The sequence below is a fragment of the Tiliqua scincoides genome, chromosome 4 (genome assembly GCF_035046505.1).
Source record: "Tiliqua scincoides isolate rTilSci1 chromosome 4, rTilSci1.hap2, whole genome shotgun sequence".
In the NCBI taxonomy this organism is placed as follows: domain Eukaryota; kingdom Metazoa; phylum Chordata; class Lepidosauria; order Squamata; family Scincidae; genus Tiliqua; species Tiliqua scincoides.
The window spans coordinates 29,791,690-29,798,411 of NC_089824.1; positions in this window are offsets into that span (position 1 = coordinate 29,791,690).

A 6,722-nucleotide genomic window follows, 5' to 3' on the forward strand; every position below is an offset into this window, starting at 1 on the left:
AGTGCAGGCCTTTGCGGCCTGGCTCTAGTGGTGCAGGTTAGGATTGCACTGTTCTAGGATTAAAAGCCATTTCTGCCCAATGTTGCATATATGCAACAGGGATCAAATGTGTACACCTGTGGGCTGAACAGAAATGGGTTTAGCCAGTGGTTCTCAAATTTTCTGGGAGAGTTTGAGAGCCACTAAGTCTTTGCTGCAGGCAGCAGGAGCAGGGGGAAGGCAAAGACACGATGCTCAGCATCGCGCCTCCAATCTGGGCACAGGGGCGTGCTGCCACTCACCCCTGCCTGCAGCAGCCTCCCAGGGGTCAGGGGAGCCCAGCGCCAGCCTCAGCAGGGCTCTCCATCCTGCGCAGAGCCCTCCAGAAGACCATCACGACCACTTCCTGTTTCACGATTGCAAAATAGGAAGTGGTTGCGATTGTCTTCTGGAGGGCTCTGCGCTGCATAGGGAGCCCTGCGGAGGCTGGTGCCAGGCTCCCTCGACCCCTGGGAGGCTGCTGCAGGCAGAGGTGAGTGGCAGCGTGCCTCTGCGCCCAGATCAGAGGTACAATGCTGAGCATCACGTCTCTGCCTTCCCCCTGCCCATCCCCTTAAGGGAGAACTACCCAGGGCTCTCAGGCTGGGGTGTTGTGACGACCCAGCCTGAAAACCACTGGGTTAACCTAAAGTACTTTTCATAAATTAACTAGAGAAAACCACACTTTTAACATGTTCTCAATCCAGACAGCAACTAGTGGTTAATGTTATTGGTAATTTATCTATATGAGAAACAATCTTGATTATGCATGTGGGATATATTTTCTATCTATGATAGTTTTAGAATGCCTTAATGCTTCTGCAGGGTTTTTACGATAATTTTCCTGGATGCCCTATTAAAGAATTGGCAGCAGGGAGCACCAAAGCATAAGAGATTCTGCAAGACCCTAAGAAAATTGGCGGCTACAGAAAGACTGTAAACTCAAAGAGGGCCCAATGGAGTCAAGTACAAACATATATCTCCATCCCAAAAACAAATGGACATTTTCCCCAGCTACATTTGCAATGGTTCTGCTGGCTTATCAAACAGGATTTTTCCAAATGACTTGTGAAGTCCAGCAGACTGCCAGGAGATGTGCTAACGACTACTGGCTCCAACTCTGTTCCCAGATACAGACAGCAGCTGACACAGGCAACATCAAGGGGAAGTATGATGGTATCAAGTAGGCCCTAGGTTCAACACAGAAGAGAATTGCCCCTCTGAAGTCTGCCACAGTTGAGGTCATCCAGGTCCGCGCGCAGCAAATGGAACACTGGGTGCAGCACTACTCTGAACTATATTCCAGAGAAAATGTAGTTATCGAAGAAGCGCTGAGCAACATCGAGTGCCTGCCTGTGTTGAGGAGCTTGACAGTGAACCAACCCTAGAAGAACTTCACATGGCCCTGGATTCCCTCGCCTCTGGCAAGGCACCTGGGAAAGACAGCATCCCTGCTGAGGTCCTAAAGTGCTGCAAAGAGATCATTGCCACTGAACTGCATGAAATCCTCTGTCTCTGCTGGAGAGAAGGTGGAGTACCACAGGACATGAAGGATGCAAACATTGTCACGCTGTACAAGAACAAAGCGACAGGGGTGACTGCAGTAACTACCGTGGCATCTCTCTCCTTAATGTTGTAGGAAAGCTGTTTGCCCGAGTTGCACTAAAGAGGCTCCAGGTACTTGCAGAGAACATCTATCCAGAATCGCAGTGTGGATTCCGAGCCAACAGGTCCACCACCAATATCTCCCTTAGACAGCTGCAGGAGAAATGCAGGGAACAACAGCCACTCTTTATAGTATAGTATAGTATTGGCAACCTTCAGTCTCGAAAGACTATGGTATCGCGCTCTGAAAGGTGGTTCTGGCACAGCGTCTAGTGTGGCTGAAAAGGCCAATCCGGGAGTGACAATTCCTTCCACACTGGGAGCAAGTGCAGTCTGTCCCTGGTCTGTCTCCCTGGCTATGGGCCTTCCTTCTTTGCCTCTTAGCCTCAGACTGTTGGCAAAGTGTCTCTTCAAACTGGGAAAGGCCATGGCCACCATAGAAGGCCATTCTATGATGACCTGGCCACCACTGTCAAGAAAATCCCTGTAAAAGAGCCATTGTTCATCCTCGGCGATTTCAATGCTAGAGTTGGTGCTGATAACAGTTCATGGCCCACTTGCTTAGGTCGGTTTGGCACTGGGAGGATGAACGAAAATGGCCAACGCCTGCTAGAGTTTTGCTGTCATCACGGTCTCTGTGTCAGCAACACATTCTTCAACACAAAGCCCCAACATAGAGTCTCTTGGAGACATCCAAGATCAAAGCACTGGCACCAGCTCGACCTGATCCTCACCAGACGCTCCAGCCTTCCCAGCATCAAGATCACACGCAGTTATCATGGTGCTGCCTGCGACACTGACCACTCCCTGGTGTGCAGCAGAGTGAAACTGCAAACAAAGCGACTGTATCACACGAAAAAGGAAGGAAGACCTCGCATTGATACCAGCAAGACCTGGGATCAGAGAAAAGTGGAGGAATTTGCACAAGCGCTTGAGGAATCTCTTCCAGGCCCGGCCGACGCAAACGCATCCAACAGATGGGAACATTTCAAGAATACCATTTACAACACCGCCTTGTCCATATTCGGCAAGAAGACCAACAAGGCGGCAGACTGGTTTGAAGCCCACTCTGAGGAGTTGACACCAGTCATTGAGGAAAAGAGGAGAGCTCAAGCAGCATACAAGTCCTGTCCCAGTGAGCGCAACCTGCAGGTCCTCCGAGGTGCTCGCAGCAAAGTCCAACAGACTGCCAGGAGATGTGCTAACGACTACTGGCTCCAGCTCTGTTCCGAGATACAGATAGCAGCTGACATGGGCAACATCAAGGGGATGTATGATGGTATCAAGCAGGCCCTAGGTCCAACACAGAGGAAAATTGCCCCTCTGAAGTCTGCCACAGGCGAGGTCATCCAGCCACTCTTTATAGCCTTCATAGATCTCACAACGGCTTTCAACCTGGTCAGTAGGGACGGCCTCTTCAAGATTCTCCCCAAGATTGGATGTCCACCCAGGCTTCTCAGCATCATCAGGTCTTTCCACAAGGACATGAAGGGCACTGTAGTCTTTGATGGCTCCACATCAGACCCCTTTGACAACCGAAGCGGAGTGAAGCAGGGCTGTGTTCTCGCGCCAACCTGGTTTGGGACTTTTTTGCTGTCCTGCTGAAGCAGGCCTTTGGAACTGCAACAGAAGGCATCTATCTCCGGACCAGATCAGACAGAAAGCTCTTCAACCTCTCCAGACTGAGAGCAAAGTCCAAAGTCCAGCTGAAATGTCTGCGTGACTTCCTCTTTGCCAACGATGCAGCTGTCACCGCCCACTCTGCCAATGATCTTCAGCAGCTCATGGATCGTTTTAGCAAGCCCTGCCCAGACTTTGGACTGACAATCAGCCTGAAGAAAACACAGGTCATGGTTCAGGATGTGGACTCACCTCCCTGCATTACAATCTCTGCGCACAAACTGGAGGTTGTCCATGACTTTGTGTACCTTGACTCAAAGATCTCCGACACTCTTTCTCTTGATACTGAGCTAAACAAATGCATCGGTAAAGCAGCTACCACGTTTTCCAGACTCACAAAGAGAGTCTGGTCCAACAAGAAGCTGATGGAACATATAAGATCCAGGTCTACAGAGCTTGTGTCTTGAGTACACTTCTGTACTGCAGCGAGTCATAGACTCTTTGCTCACAACAGGAGAGGAAACTGAACGCTTTCCACATGCGCTGCCTCCAACGCATCCTCGGTATCACCTGGCAGGACAAAGTTCCAAACAACACAGTCCTGGAACAAGCTGGAATCCCTAGCATGTATACACTGCTGAAACAGAGACGCCTGCGTTGGCTCGGTCATGTCATGAGAATGGGCGATGGACGGATCCCAAAGGATCTCCTCTATGGAGAACTTGTGCAGGGAAAGTGCCCCACAGGTAGACCACAGTTGCGATACAAGGGCATTTGCAAGAGGGATCTGAAGGCCTTAGGAATGGACCTCAACAGATGGGAAACCTTGGCCTCTGAGCGGCCCGCTTAGAGGCAGACTGTGCAGCATGGCCTCTCCCAGTTTGAAGAGGCACTTGCACAACAGACTGAGGCAAAGAGGCAAAAAAGGAAGGCCCACAACCAGGGTGACACACCAGGGACAGACTACATTTGCTCCCAGTGTGGAAAGGATTGTCACTCCTGAATTGGCCTCTTCAGCCACACTAGACGCTGTTCCAGAACCACTTTTCAGAGCGCGATACCATAGTCTCCCGAGACTGAAGGATGCCAATGATGTGAAGACCAAAATCCTAATTCCACAAAAGCTTCAGTATTTTTCATTTGCGTTAGAAGGCTTCACGTGCAAACATTTTTGCACTTTTCTAGAACCAGCTAAAGTGCATCTGGAATATGAGACACAAATGTCATAGAACGTTCTAAACATTTTTGCAGTGTCTGCTGATCTCCTTCTCTCCACAGTGGTCTTCACTAGGCACTTCGAACTTAGAAGCAGAGCTCTGAAGTCATTGCCACTGAATCTGATGCTATCAAAAGCTTTCTAAACCCTGGAACTTGAAGCTGAGGGTTATGTGCTACAAGGAAGCATTTTATTCCTGAATTTCAAAGTTCATTAACAACTTTATGCCCACATGCCAAAAACCTTTCAATATCATTCATAGGTGCAAATGGGGTTCCATCATTTTGGGGACACACCAACAATTTCTGACTTGAAAGGCAAGAATCCTTCTTATACTCCATATTGCACAAAGAAAATTTTCTACCTCGCCTTTGTATTTCCTTTAGTATCTATATTATTAAGCCCTGATTCAAAACTGCAGATTCTGTGCCAGTTCAAGGCTTCACAATATTGTCGTTTTGTCTCCTGCCTGATTTGATAAGTCCGTTTTTTTGACTCATTAACGCTGTTTTTTTAAACATTTGAAATATGTTCTCTGCTGTGACCAAAATATGACCAATGATGCTGCATCTGCCTATGAAGCTCGACGCACAGCCATCCTTTGTAACAAAAAAGCCCATGTGCTAGCAGCCACAGACTTTGCAGAACATTTAAAAATCAATATTTTCCACTCAGTTTACCACGACAAAAGATCATGGGATAAAGTAGTGAGCAAGGTGATAGGAAGATAAGCCAAGCTGCCAAAACTAGAGAAATAAGGAACACCAAAGAGATGCTGCTGTAAGCCAGTAGCCAAGACAGTGCAAGACTATTCATGCTCCCTCAGAAATAAATCCCATTTATTTCAATGGAGCTTACTCTTAGGTAACTATGTATAGGATTGCAACCTGAATTAAGATATCTGCCGTGAACTCACCAGGTTGCCTTACAGCGCAATCCCATGAATGTCTGCTCAGAAGTAGGCATGCCCTCTCTGCTTCAGCTCCTCATCTGCAAAATGAAGACAATGCTTGTCTCCCTTACAGTTGTAAGGGCAAGATAACACACACACTTTGAACAATGGGAAAGCCCTATTCAGATGCTAATTATCATCACTGTGTGTGCATAAATAAGGAAGTGCCTTATATGTGTTCAGGCACAACACATCACTGTGTTGTGCCTGAAATAAGGTGTTGTGAACTATTGCTTTTAGATAAAGAATATGCAGCAGTCCTTCCAACAAGAAGACTGCCAAACCAACAGATCTTGTGCATTCTCTTCTTTTGCAAGTGCCATATAATGCAGAATCCATCCATGAAAATGTGGAATCCTACTATTTAGAGCCCACTGAATGTCTGGCTAACCTGACTCAATTTTATATGAGTATCATAACTCTTATGGAAATGAACATCACAGCCAAAACTGTCTGCTCTTCTGGCAAGCCAATGGGAAGATTTGCAGGATGTGATCAACAAATTCAGTTAAGCCAGTCCTAGATCAATTTTAGTGTCACAAATCTTCCATGTATTAAGCATAACCCACAGAGCAGCTAGAACATAAGAACATAAGAACAGCCCCACTGGATCAGGCCATAGGCCCATCTAGTCCAGCTTCCTGTATCTCACAGCGGCCCACAAAATGCCCCAGGGAGCACACCAGATAACAAGAGACCTCATCCTGGTGCCCTCCCCTACATCTGGCATTCTGACTTAACCCATTTCTAAAATCAGGAGGTTGCGCATATACATCATGGCTTGTACCCCATAATGGATTTTTCCTCCAGAAACTTGTCCAATCCCCTTTTAAAGGTGTCTAGGCTAGACGCCAGCACCATATCCTGTGGCAAGGAGTTCCATAGACCGACCACACGCTGAGTAAAGAAATATTTTATTTTGTCTGTCCTAACCCGCCCAACACTCAATTTTAGTGGATGTCCCCTGGTTCTGGTATTATGTGAGAGTGTAAAGAGCATCTTCCTATCCACTCTGTCCATCCCCTGCATAATTTTGTATGTCTCAATCATGTCCCCCCCTCAGGCGTCTCTTTTCTAGGCTGAAGAGGCCCAAATGCCGTAGCCTTTCCTAACAGGAAGGTGCCCCAGCCCCGAAATCATCTTAGTCGCTCTCTTTTGCACCTTTTCCATTTCCACTATGTCTTTTTTGAGATGCGGCGACCAGAACGGGACACAATACTCCAGGTGTGGCCTTACCATAGATTTGTACAACGGCATTATAATACTAGCCGTTTTGTTCTCAATACCCTTCCTAATGATCCCATGCATAGA